Source organism: Carcharodon carcharias, chromosome 34 (assembly GCF_017639515.1).
Source record: "Carcharodon carcharias isolate sCarCar2 chromosome 34, sCarCar2.pri, whole genome shotgun sequence".
Taxonomy (NCBI): Eukaryota; Metazoa; Chordata; class Chondrichthyes; order Lamniformes; family Lamnidae; genus Carcharodon; species Carcharodon carcharias.
Window position 1 is genome coordinate 24,414,084 of NC_054500.1, and position 14,068 is coordinate 24,428,151.

General features: G+C 44.6%; 1 protein-coding gene across 3 annotated transcripts in view; it reads right to left on the reverse strand.

The window, feature by feature from the left end:
* Positions 1 to 8,506, reverse strand: part of LOC121272690 (protein Smaug homolog 1) — an 83,821-nt gene extending 75,315 nt beyond the window's left edge. For 2 of the 3 annotated variants that reach the window (XM_041179417.1, XM_041179415.1), the window contains exon 1: positions 7,838 to 7,973. The gene's annotated coding sequence lies outside the window, so the exon portion shown is untranslated. Of the gene's footprint in view, positions 1 to 7,837; positions 7,974 to 8,462 lie in introns of those variants that run through there. The other variant, XM_041179416.1, reaches the window with a different exon arrangement.
* Positions 8,507 to 14,068: the final 5,562 nt, after the last annotated feature.

A 14,068-nucleotide genomic window follows, 5' to 3' on the forward strand; every position in this document is an offset into this window, starting at 1 on the left:
CAGAGTCCTGACTGTAAGGAGAAAGTATCCTGTTTAATTTTAGAGTACATTTCATTGTAATTAGGGCTTCCACGTGGATTTTAAAATAGATTAAAAATAAATAATCCACAACGATTCAGCTGGTTAAGGTGAAAAGCTGAGCAACACTGAGCAAAAAAATTCAAAGTTTGATCCTTGGTCTATGCCAAGTCACAGGTCACAATCAGAGCACTGCTCTATGACTGGTTTCATCATCTGAGGGAGCAGGGTAGCAGGAGATACGCTAAAGGTGGGAAGTCAAGTTTACCACTCTTGATCATGCCCCTTGAATAAAGGGGAATCAATAAAGGCAGAAGCAGGCCAGCTATGATTCTCCTGCAGTCAAACAGCCTACTGATACTTGAATAATATATGGTAATACATGAAGCAGAGCAACTTAGACAAGGTATTAGAGAATATTTAGTAGCAATGCAACAGGAGCATGTGGAAGGAGGGATGAAATTAGAATGACATACCATTAAGTAGCTTCAACGCAAGCTCCTGATTTCAATCGCACGAGGAGGAGGATTTCCCAAAATCATTTGGGTATATTTCCTCTTGGTCAATTTACAAAAAAAGTTTAAAAACTCCAAAGCATGCCCGATTCCTATCTAATGGACTATAGATGGCAGGATGCTTTGCAAAGTATCTCATTTCGAAATGGAAAATGTTTGAGTTCAGCAAGGAAACCACACCGAGACTCCAACAACGGTTTCCACACAGCTCTCTCTATGCTGCAACCAAAGCTGTTGCTTCAGACCGACAGTCATCAACAATTCTACCTAGGAAGCTTCTAATGATCCAAATAACTACAATGTGAAACACAACTAAACAAAAGAGGCCAAACTGACAAAGACAGGAACCTGGAAGATGCTGTCTACTTGCCCTCTCAGTTAATAGACTGCGATAGGTGGAGGGAAGTTGGAGTAATGGCAAGAAATGCTCAAACATTTTTACAGAGATAATGAAACAAAGAAAATACCAACAACCTTGGTCTCAGCCTAAATTATTAATCATTTCACTACAAATGCTTAATATACAACCATCTTTAAATATTTCTATAGACTGTGACCTTGATTGTTCAATGGATAATTGCACTATACAGAATGATACTAAATGAGAGATCAGAATACATTAAACCCTGGTCTGTGCGGAGAAACTAGGGAGAAGCACTACAAATGACCTCAGTAACCATAGGCTAGGGAGTGAGAAAATTCCCAACAGTACCCACTTCTGATCTAGTAACCCCCGTTGGAAAATGCTCAAGCAGACATTAGGCGAGGGTAAGATTCATCCATGATGTCCTCCAAGGTTAAACACCCTGTTGACACTGGGTTTATACGCGAATTGTCATTTGGGTGAGACTAAGTGCAAGCTAGACTCCAAAAGTCACTGTCTTCAGGTGGATGTGGGGAGTATTGATAATTAAATTTCCTCTTACTGCAAAGATAAATCACCCACTCCATTAGCCACTATAAAAAAAAATTCAGGACTTATTTGCAAATACAGAATATCTAAATCACCACTGCATACTTATAACAACAGCTACTCATATTTATATAGCACCTAGAACATAAAATCTCCCAATACACTTCAAACAGGCATTTTATATATAAAAAATTACACAGAGGCACAAAGAGACAAATGACCAGAAGGCCAAGAGTTTCGTCAAAATATGTTTTTAGGAGCATCTTAAAGGAGGAAAGAAAGGAAGAGGCAGAGAGGTATATGGAGGAATTCCAGAGTTTAGGGTCTAAGCAGCTAAAGGTATGGTTGCCAATGGTGGAGCAATTAAAATTGGGGGTGTGCCAGAGGCTAGAACTGATGCAGCACAGAGATCTAAGCTGGTTGCAGGGCTGAAGTGATTACAGGGAAGCGGAGGGGGAAAGGCCATAGAGGAATTTGAAAATTGAGGCATCGCTTGACTGGGAGCCAATGTAAATCAGCAAGTACAGGGAGATGGCTGGTGAGACTTGGTGCAAGTTTAGGCGTGGGCAGCAGAGTTCAGAATGACCTCAAGTTTGTGGAGGGCAGAAGCCAGGAGTGCATTGGAATAGCCAAGGCTAGAGGTAAAGGCATGAATGAGAATTTCAGCAGCAGACAAAAACGTAAGAAATAGGAGCAGGAGACTATACAGCTCGTTAAATCTGCTCCACAAATAGGCTGTGTCAAGGTCAAAGTCGGGCGACGTTACAGAGGTGGAAAAAAATGTTCTAGCGATGGTTTAAATGTGCAGGAGGAAGCTCGTCTTGGGGTCAATTATAACACCAAGATTACGAACAGTCTGGCTCAGTCTCAGGCAGTTGCCAGGAAGGGGGATGGAGTCAGTAGTTTGGGAATGGAGTTTTTGATAGTGACTGAAAACAGCTTCTGTCTTCTCTACATTTATTTATAGGAAATTTCTGTTCACCCAAGCAGTCAGACAATTCAGAGACAGAGGAAGGACAGGAGAGGTGGAAGAAAGAGAGAGCTGGGTGTCATCAGCATGATTTTGGATGTTGTCGTCAAGTACTGCGTAAGGTTGAGAAAATGGAGGAGGCCAAGGTTAGATCCTTGGGGGACAAAGCTGACAACGCAGGAATGAGATGCGCTGCAATAGCTGAGCATTCACCATTAATACTGATAAAGAATGGTCGCTTGGATGATGTATCAGAGAGCTGCTGGCGCTCACAAAATTGCACCCTTTCAATATTCTCTTGAAGCCACTCCTTCTTGAAGTAGAAGGGATAGTGCTAACACAACTGAGTTTCTAATCTCGGTTTTGCTCCTGTGACAGGGAAATAGAAAACATGAGCATGAGTCCTCATCAAGTTGTTCTTACACACTTGCAGCAAATAAATGAGGAAAAAGCCCAAAATACTGCAGGCATGAAAATCTGAAACAAACAGAAGATACTGTAAGCACACAGTGGGTTACTCAGTATCAATGGAGAAGACAAGACAGGTTAATGTTTCAGGTTTGAAATAATCTTCAAAACAAAGTATTCTACATATCAAAACATTAAGTGGTCTGTCCTCTCAATAACTGCTGATTGACCTGCTGCATTTCTAGCATTTTTGTGTTAAAGATACTGGTGATGGCCTGAGGGAAGCCACCCCTCTGTCCCTTCAAATACACAAGGGTTTTGGCCAAGAAGTAATATATAGAGTATGAGAGGTTAGCACTGAGTGGACTAAACCACTGGTTCGTGCCAAGGTCCCATCTGCTCTCAAAACATTACTTCTGGACACTGCAGGACGAAGGGCACAGCTTCACATTTATGAAGGGCAAATCTAAAACAGGCTGTCAGGTAGTTCTTCATTGTGTGGGTGACTAACAGCTGGAATAAGCTCAGGCAGGGGCTCTGGGCTCAATCCAGATGCTACAGTGGCATGATGATAACACTGATGGACCAGGAGCTCAAGGTCAGATGGGATGAGTGCCACCTTCATCCAAATCAACTTCAAAGTAAATTTCTGAAGTCCCTAATTATAAAAGGGAATTTGCTTGGCAGCTCCAGTGCAGTCCCTTTGTATCCCCTCTGCCTGCAAACCTGGATTATTGACTAAGGGGCACAGTGACACTAAACCATGATTGGTTTCTCACTAACAATACTATTCAACCTCTACCAGTTGCCCAGTCTGTTCACCTGGATGTCAGATGTAGCTCTGTGGGTAGCACTCTAACCTGAACCTGAAGGTTATGAATTCAAATCCCATACCAGACACTTGAGACATAATCCAGACTGACACGCCCAGTGCGGTACTAGGGAATAATGCACTCACAGAGGTACCACATTTCAAACAAGATGCTCAGATGAGAAGAAAGCCTGGTCTTCAGTTTGATGTAAAAGATCCCATGGTACTATTTGAAAAGGTGAATCCTGATCAATATTTATCTCAGCCAACATCGCTGAATACATTGTGAGATAATGATCACATTGTTCTTTGTGGGAGCTTGCACAACTGTGCACAAACTGGCTATCATGCTGCCCACATTGAAACAGTGACTACATTTCAAAAATACATTATAAAGTGCACTTCAATGTTCTGAAGTTGTGAAAGGTACCATATTAAATGCTAGTCTTTCCTTCTTCGACAATACAATTCGCAAGCACCAACCACCTTGGGAATCTCGCCCAAGATCCAGCCAGCCATGACAGTCTGCATCATGAGACTGCACAACCTTTCAGGACCAACACACACCCGTTTTCATACACATTTTGCAGCAAGGCTCACTGCATCGTGGTCAGGAGCAGAAACCCCAATTTATCTTTTCTTTCCATGATCCAGTGGCCTTTCAGTCCAACTGGAGTGAGTCCCCTGCTCCCACCACAGATCAGGAATCAAACCAGTGATATTCAAGTCCACATAGCCTAATGCATGACACATGAGCACTGGATCATGAATCATAGGGTACACTGTTTTGCTACCCCTACCCCCACACTTATTTTTAATCTATACAAAGAATCAGATAACACTAATAACTGTTCCAGCTTCAAGGTACCTGTTGTATTTCTGTATTCTGTTATCATGCAACATTAAAATATTTTCAAACAAAACATCAGCCCTCCTTTAAATACCTCTTCACTGACAAATAACTCTGAATAACTTTTGACTTTCCGACAGCATGACTGATATGCTTGACAAAGCAACAGTCAGGTCAGCTGCTACGGCAAGGCCCTGTTGTGCAACTGAGCTATACAGAAGCAGAATGTCCAAGGTCTTATCTTGGCTGATGACAACGGAGGCTACAGTAATGGTGCTAAAGCTAGCTTTGCTTCGCTTCCCAGTTGAGGGGTGGAGAAGAAATCAGTCAGAGTAGTGCAGCTCATCATCCCAAAGGACTCCCCACCCCTCTGACCATGCTGAAAAGTGATTACAGTCAAAATCAAGGCTCATCATCTATCCACCAGGGAACAGACTGAAGAGACGAGGGATGGTGAGGTACTGACTGTGCCTGGCACCCAAGGTCAGGGATATGGGAAGAAAAGTTAGAAAAGGGAAGTGTGGTGATGAGGAGTTGGCGGTGGGGGAAGAAAGAGAGGAAACACAGAAAAGCTACAGACAAAAACTACAAGGTTTTAATTACCAGAATCTTTTGACTTCATTACTGCCTCAAGTCTCATAGTTAGCTGTATTCTATTCTGCCAGAAATGAAAAAAAAAGCCCCACTGTTTTTTCCTCATTTTAGGCCAATGTCACCCAGATTTGAATATCTACTGACACCCAAGCATACCAACATTACTTGCCCTCTTCCAGAAGGATCATTTTTTTTAACTACTGGCTGAGGTCCCTACCAAGGTGAAATGGTGGGAGCGGGCCGTTAGGGACATTTTAGCACTCGGGTGCCCCCCCAGATTAGGATAAGGTAACCAAAGATTGTGCTCCTGCTACAAACCAACATACCTCACACAGTTGAATAGCTGAGGATAAATGCTGCAAAGGCTCACACAAGAACAAAACAGACACTTGACTGAAGTCAAACAGCATGTATAAGCAGAAGGTATTAAGTGCAGTGAATAAACTGCTTTAATAAACTTGTCAAATAATACATTTAAAACAAATTATCCCTTCTGCTGCTAAATAATAAAATTCTCTCCAAAACTTATGCTCAAACTCAAGTCAGACTCAGAATAAAAGTTTTCTTGTGGGCAATTAATTTACATTAAGCGAGACTTCATGGCAGTCTCGACCTATTCATAACAAGGACCTCAAGCACAAACCCCTTAACTTAAAAGTCTGACTAAGAGTGGGCACAGGGCAGTTAGTATGGCAAATTTTAAATGGCAGATTGGTAATGCAGGAGTTGCTCTGTAAGATTGAGGTGGGGTGTTCAGGCAGGAGGCTGGGGGGGGGGGTTTCACTGTATATTTTGATCTGGACTTGGTGACATCTGATGCCCTAAATGGCACCAGCCAGTATTAACCCTCATCTTGGCACGCACAAAATTCACTTCACTTAAAGTCAATAAATAGTCTAGAATCATTACAATGCTTAGGTGTGCTTACTATAACCGTAAACTGAAGCACTGAACGTAATTGGCAAACAGCCTTTAGGTGAGGGACTGTTCTCCCCACCAGTTACTAATTCATAAGTCACGCCGGCAGGTAATAGTGGGCAATAGCAACAGGTAACTCACAGGTTGCAGTCAGCCAACCACACACACACACACAAAAAATTTCCTGTTAATAAATTTAACCCAGTCGCTTTCCTCTTAAAAAAAAATAAATCTAGCAATCATAAGGCTTCATTATCCATTAACCTTGACATCAAAACATGCTAAAATGTGCCTAACAACAGAAGTCAACAGTTTACCATATTGAACAACTCATGCATATAACATTTTGGATAGACGTACAATTTGGTTTTTCTTTTTTGATTAATCACACGCTGGGTGGACACGAAAGCCACTCTTGACACAGCCCCCTGATATTTATAACTTTTTAGGTAGATAGATAGATAGCACAACGCAAGATTATAAATAGAAAAGGATCCGTTCTTTTTTAAGCTACAAAATGATCTGAAACTGGTGACACGAACAGTTCAGCTTGGGTCGTGTGGTCTTGGACTTAAATGCTGGGGTGGTGGGGGGGGGGGGTCCTTATTTTATAGTCAACTTGCCCCACTTGCCTTCCGCCCTCCAACGTGCTTTCGCAGCTCAGGGTTGGGCGGGGGGGGGGGGGGGGCAAAGGGAAACCCAGAGAGAGAGAGTATTTAAGGATTTAAAAAGGACATTTTGAGCATGAAATTTAAGGAAGGGAGAGAGAGTATTGAAGGATTTAAAAAGGACATTTTGAGCATGAAATTTAAGGAAGGGAGAGAGAGTATTGAAGGATTTAAAAAGGACATTTTGAGCATGAAATTTAAGGAAGGGAGAGAGAGTATTGAAGGATTTAAAAAGGACATTTTGAGCATGAAATTTAAGGAAGGGAGAGAGAGTATTGAAGGATTTAAAAAGGACATTTTGAGCATGAAATTTAAGGAAGGGAGAGAGAGTATTGAAGGATTTAAAAAGGACATTTTGAGCATGAAATTTAAGGAAGGGAGAGAGAGTATTGAAGGATTTAAAAAGGACATTTTGAGCATGAAATTTAAGGAAGGGAGAGAGAGTATTGAAGGATTTAAAAAGGACATTTTGAGCATGAAATTTAAGGAAGGGAGAGAGAGTATTGAAGGATTTAAAAAGGACATTTTGAGCATGAAATTTAAGGAAGGGAGAGAGAGTATTGAAGGATTTAAAAAGGACATTTTGAGCATGAAATTTAAGGAAGGGAGAGAGAGTATTGAAGGATTTAAAAAGGACATTTTGAGCATGAAATTTAAGGAAGGGAGAGAGAGTATTGAAGGATTTAAAAAGGACATTTTGAGCATGAAATTTAAGGAAGGGAGAGAGAGTATTTAAGGATTTAAAAAGGACATTTTGAGCATGAAATTTAAGGAAGGGAGAGAGAGTATTGAAGGATTTAAAAAGGACATTTTGAGCATGAAATTTAAGGAAGGGAGAGAGAGTATTGAAGGATTTAAAAAGGACATTTTGAGCATGAAATTTAAGGAAGGGAGAGAGAGTATTGAAGGATTTAAAAAGGACATTTTGAGCATGAAATTTAAGGAAGGGAGAGAGAGTATTGAAGGATTTAAAAAGGACATTTTGAGCATGAAATTTAAGGAAGGGAGAGAGAGTATTGAAGGATTTAAAAAGGACATTTTGAGCATGAAATTTAAGGAAGGGAGAGAGAGTATTGAAGGATTTAAAAAGGACATTTTGAGCATGAGAGAGAGAGAGAGAGTGTGGAAGGGGAGCCCACTGAAAGTAAGAGGCAGCAGATCCACATACATACCAAAGCTCAGGCTTTTTCCACGAGGAGTCAGAGGGTTTCTTGCAGCTGGGGTGGGTTTTATTTGGTGTGAGTGGGAGATAAATGATAAAACATGAAAGCTGAAGAAGAAGCAGCAGCAGCAGCAGCAACAGTAACAACAGCAGCAGCAGCAGCAGCTCTGGCTTCTCCTCAGGAGCCCACACACACTTGACATAAAATGTTTATGGTTTTAATCCCCTCCCTCTTTCTTTCTCCCTCCCCACCCCAAGCTCCAGGCACCAGCAGGGAAACGGCCAACACCTCAGGTTGTCTCTCTTCCCCCCCCACCACCCACCCCCAACCCCCAACCCCAACCCCCAACCCCCAACCCCAACCCAACCCCAACCCAACCCCAACTCAACCCCAACCCGCCATGGAGGGAACTCAGGTGATGCTCGAGGCCTAATCCCACCCCTCCTCCCTCTCTCTCCCTCTCCCTCCCTCACTCACTCACTCACTCTCCCTCCTTCCTTCCTTCCTTCCTTCCCTCAACACGTTCCTTCAAAGAGAGGGGAAAAAAAAAAAACAAATGTCATCCAATCGATCCGGCACCAGCCCCATTCGACAGCCCGTGCCCGATATTCACTCAAAAATATCGATTATTTACCCGTCCGCCGTCGAATTTTCTCGATTTTTCCTCCTCACCTGGGGGGGGGGGGGGGGGGGGGGGGGGGAGGGGGGTTGAATCGCGGGCCCCACAAGGGAAGGGGAGGGGAGGAGGGTGGGGGGGGGAAGGGGGGGGGAAAGGGGGGAGGGGATAAGTGGGGGGGGATATGAAAATTAGCTGAGCCAAACCGCCGGGCCGAACTAACTTGATGTGCCCGCCATCACCCCCGCTCATTGGCCGTCTGCCGCCGGTCCTGTACGACGCGCCGCTCCCATTGGCCCACCGGTCTGTCAATCAACGGGACCCGTCAACACGTTCGGTTGCCGTGGCCGTGGCTTGGGAGAGACCGGAGGTGACGTCGCGATCCGCCGGAGCTAGGGGGCGTGTTGGCGCCAGGCATGCCGGGAGTTGTGGTTTTCCTTCCGTGCTCAGCAATGCCCATCTCTCAGCAACAACTTCTTGCATTTATATAGTGCCTTCAATGCAGTGAAAGGTTCCCAAGGCGCTTCAGTGGAATGTTACCAAACAAAGTTTGACACAGAACCACACGATGAGGGATTAGAACAGGTGGCCAAAAGTTTGGTTAAAGTTTTGAGATGGATATCTTAACTCCTTTAAGAGAGAGAAGTTTAGGGAGGGAATTCTGGTAAGACCCCAGCAGCTGAAGGCACAGCTACTAATTGTGGAGTAAGAAAGGGATTCTCAAGAGGCCAGAATTGGAGGGATCCTAAAGGGTTGTGCGGCCGGAGAAGTTCCAGGGATAGGGAGAGATGAGGCCATTGGAAAACAAGGATGAGAATTTTAAAATTGAAGCATTTCTGGACTTGGGGGGGGGAGGGGGGGGGGGTCTTTGCAGATGAGCAAGTGCAGGCTCCAAAATCATGAATAATTTTGCAGTTTGTTCTCTAAAGGAGGGGACCCCCGATCAAACCCAATCCTGTCCACCAACCACTGCCCCCTCGCAGCCAGTTAAGGGTGACTGGTAGATCATGCATTTATAATCATTGTAAAGCACGGATGGTATTCCACTCTCCAGCCTTGCAGCATCTCAACAACCCAAATCTTTGCCTTTAAAATGTGGCTTTTAATTCATTTAAGTGATTGCCAATTTTTAAAAATGTTGCTCAGCTGCAATGATTTTAGGGTGAATGGCCACTCAATCGAGGGCCCTGTGCATGAACAAAATGCCTGCCCAATGAAAGCCCTTGATGAGCAGAAAGTGGAAAAACCAGAATCTCTTCCTTAAACAGTTTTCTTTTTCTGAGCATGTTCCAGATAACGACATCAACTGTGAAAGGAAAGCAAAAGTGTATCTCCTCTGATGAATTATAACATTGTTACTTTGCTGTCCACTGTATTTACCTGTACTGCTTAGAAATTGTAACTCAGGCTTTCATGTTGAGGGATAACCGTGCTCAGAATGGATTATTTTCCCATTTCAGTGGTCAAGTTTCGACATCAAATACTGTCTGGGTGGTTGTTAAGTACAGAGTAAAGCTCCCACTACACTGTCCCCATCAAACTCTCCCAGGACAGGTACAGCACGGGGTTAGATACAGAGTAAAGCTCCCACTACACTGTCCCCATCAAACTCTCCCAGGACAGGTACAGCACGGGGTTAGATACAGAGTAAACCCCTCTCTACACCATCCCCATCAAACACTCCCAGGACAGGTACAGCACGGGGTTAGATACAGAGTAAAGCTCTCTCTACACTGTCCCCATCAAACACTCCCAGGACAGGTACAGCACGAGGTTAGATACAGAGTAAAGCTCCCTCTACACTGTCCCCATCAAACACTCCCAGGACAGGTACAGCACGGGGTTAGATACAGAGTAAATCTCCCTCTACACCGTCCCCATCAAACACTCCCAGGACAGGTACAGCACGGGGTTAGATACAGAGTAAATCTCCTTCCACACCGTCCTCATCAAACTCTCCCAGGACAGGTAAAGCTTGGTGTTAGATACAGAGTAAATCTCCCTCTACACTGTCCCCATCAAACTCTCCCAGGGCAGGTACAGCACGGGGTTAGATACAGAGTAAAGCTCCCTCTACACTGTCCCCATCAAACACTCCCAGGACATTACAGCACGGGGTTAGATACAGAGTAAAGCTCCCTCTACACTGTCCCCATCAAACACTCCCAGGACAGGTACAGCATGGGGTTAGATACAGAGTAAAGCTCCCTCTACACTGTCCCCATCAAACACTCCCAGGACAGGTACAGCACGGGGTTAGATACAGAGTAAAGCTCCCTCTACACTGTCCCCATCAAACACTCCCAGGACAGGTCCAGCACGGGGTTAGATACAGAGTAAAGCTCCCTCTACACTGTCCCCATCAAACACTCCCAGGACAGGTACAGCACGGGGTTAGATACAGAGTAAATCTCCCTCTACACTGTCCCCATCAAACACTCCCAGGACAGGTACAGCACGGGGTTAGATACTGAGTAAAGCTCCCTCTTCCCCGTCCCCATCAAACACTCCCAGGACAGGTACAGCACGGGGTTAGATACAGAGTAAAGCTCCCTCTACACTGTCCCCATCAAACACTCCCAGGACAGGTACAGCATGGGGTTAGATACAGAGTAAAGCTCTCTCTACACTGTCCCCATCAAACACTCCCAGGATAGGTACAGCACGGGGTTAGATACAGAGTAAATCTCCCTCTACACTGTCCCCATCAAACTCTCCCAGGGCAGGTACAGCACGGGGTTAGATACAGAGTAAAGCTCCCTCTACACTGTCCCCATCAAACTCTCCCAGGGCAGGTACAGCACGGGGTTAGATACAGAGTAAGTTCCCTCTACACTGTCCCCATCAAACACTCCCAGGACAGGTACAGCACGGGGTTAGATACAGAGTAAAGCTCCTTCTACACTGTCCCCATCAAACACTCCCAGGACAGGTACAGCACGGGGTTAGATACAGAGTAAATCTCCCTCTACACTGTCCCCATCAAACACTCCCAGGACAGGTACAGCACGGGGTGAGATACAGAGTAAATCTCCCTCTACACTGTCCCCATCAAACACTCCCAGGACAGGTACAGCACGGGGTTAGATACAGAGTAAATCTCCCTCTACACTATCCCCATCAAACACTCCCAGGACAGGTACAGCACGGGGTTAGATACAGAGTAAAGCTCCCTCTACACTGTCCCCATCAAACACTCCCAGGACAGGTACAGCACGGGGTTAGATACAGAGTAAAGCTCTCTCTCTACACTGTCCCCATCAAACACTCCCAGGATAGGTACAGCACGGGGTTAGATACAGAGTAAATCTCCCTCTACACTGTCCCCATCAAACACTCCCAGGACAGGTACAGCACGGGGTTAGATACAGAGTAAAGCTCCCTCTACACTGTCCCCATCAAACACTCCCAGGACAGGTACAGCACGGGGTTAGATACAGAGTAAAGCTCCCTCTACACTGTCTCCATCAAACACTCCCAGGACAGGTACAGCACGGGGTTAGATACAGAGTAAAGCTCCCTCTACACTGTCTCCATCAAACACTCCCAGGACAGGTACAGCACGCGGTTAGACACAGAGTAAATCTCCTTTTACTGTGTCCTATCAAACACTTTGTTTTCATCACATTTCTACTTCTCTTCAGCTCTGAAGAAGGGTCATACAGAATCGAAATGTTAACTCTGTTTCTCTCACCAAAGGTACTGCCAGACTTGCTGAGTTTTTCCAGCATTTTCTATTTTTATTTCAGATTTTCAGCATCTGCAGTATTTTGCTTTTAACTTTGTTACAATCGCCCCACGCTCCATGGCATGTTCTTCTGTGTCTCCCACTTGTGCTCATTGCTAGGTTCCCATGGAGCCCATACAGCCAGAACATTTAGACAGAGAAAGGGTCAAAATGTAAAATTTGACACCTCACCATTTCACCAGTTGCTTTCCTCAGGTGTGGTCTTGAGAGATTCTGCACTTTGTGAGAACGTGTTGCTCTGGAATTTTATTGGGCATAAAATTAAAATCGGAGAGAAGATGCTGTGTCATTTGATTGTCGAATGGGAGGAGATTGCTGGGGCCTGGACAGAAATCTTTGTATCCTCACTGGCTACGGGTGAGGTCCCAGAGGACTGGAGAATGGCCAATGTTGTTCCATTGTTTAAGAAGGGTAGCAGGGATAATCCAGGAAATTACAGGCCGGTGAGCCTTACGTCAGTGGTAGGGAAATTATTGGAGAAGATTCTTTGTGACAGGATTTACTACCATTTGGAAACAAATGGGCTTATTAGTGAGAGGCAGCATGGTTTTGTGAAGGGGAGGTTGTGTCTCACTAACTTGATCGAGTTTTTCGAGGAATTGTCAAAGATGATCAATGATGGAAGGGCAGTGGATGTTATATACATGGATTTCAGTAAGGCCTTTGACAAGGTCCTTCATGGCAGATTAGTACAGAAGGTAAAGTTGCACAGGATCAGAGGTGAGCTGGTAAGATGGATACAGAATTGGCTTGCTCATAGAAGACAGAGGATAGCAGTGGAAGGGTGCTTTTCTGAATGGAGAGGTGTGACTAGTGGAGTTCTGCAGGGATCAGTGCTGGGACCTTTGCTGTTTGTAGTATACATAAATGATTTGGAAGACAATGTAACTGGGCTAATTAGTAAGTTTGCAAATGAACTAAGGTTGGAGGAGTTTCAGATAGTGAAGAGGATTGTCAAAGGATACAATGGGATATAGATTGGTTGGAGACTTGCGCAGAGAAATGGCAGATGGAGTTTAATCCCGGCAAATGCGAGGTAATGCATTTTGGAAGGTCTAATACAGTCTGGAATTATACAGTAAATGGCAGAACCCTTAAGTGCATCGACGGGCAGAGGGATCTGGGTGTACAGGTCCACAGGTCACTGAAAGTGGCAACGCAGGTGGATAAGGTAGTCAGGAAGGCATATGGCATGCTTGCCTTCATTGGCAGGGGTATTGAGTATAAAAGCTGGGAAGTCATGCTGCAGCTGTATAGAACCTTGGTTAGGCCACACTTGGAATATTGCGTGCAATTCTGGTCGCCACATTACCAGAAGGATATGGAGGCATTGAGAGGGTGCAGAGGAGGTTTACCAGGATGCTGCCTGGTCTGGACGTTATTAGCTATGAGGCGAGGTTGGAGAAACTCGGATTGTTCTCACTAGAGCGACGGAGATTGAGGGGCGACTTAATAGAAGTTTACAAAATTATGAGTGGCATGGACAGAGTAGATAGTCAGAAGCTTTTTCCCAGGGTGAAAGAGTCAATTACTTGGGGACATAGATTTAAGGTGAGAGGAGAAAACTATAGAGGAGATGTGCAGGGCAAGTTTTTTACGCAGAGGGTAGTGAGTGTCTGGAATTTGCTGCCAGAGGAGGGGGTGGAAGCAGGTACGATAGTGGTGTTTAAGAGGCAGCTTGACATATACATGAATAGGATGGGAATAGAGGGATACGGACCCTGGAAGTGCAAAATGTTTTAGTTGATGGGCAATACGATCGGCGCAGGCTTGGAGGGCCGAAGGGCCTGTTCCTGTGCTGTACTTTTCTTTGTTCTTTGTTTTCTTTTACAAAGCAGGAGAATAAACAATTTAAAAAGAGCAAACAGCTTAAAAA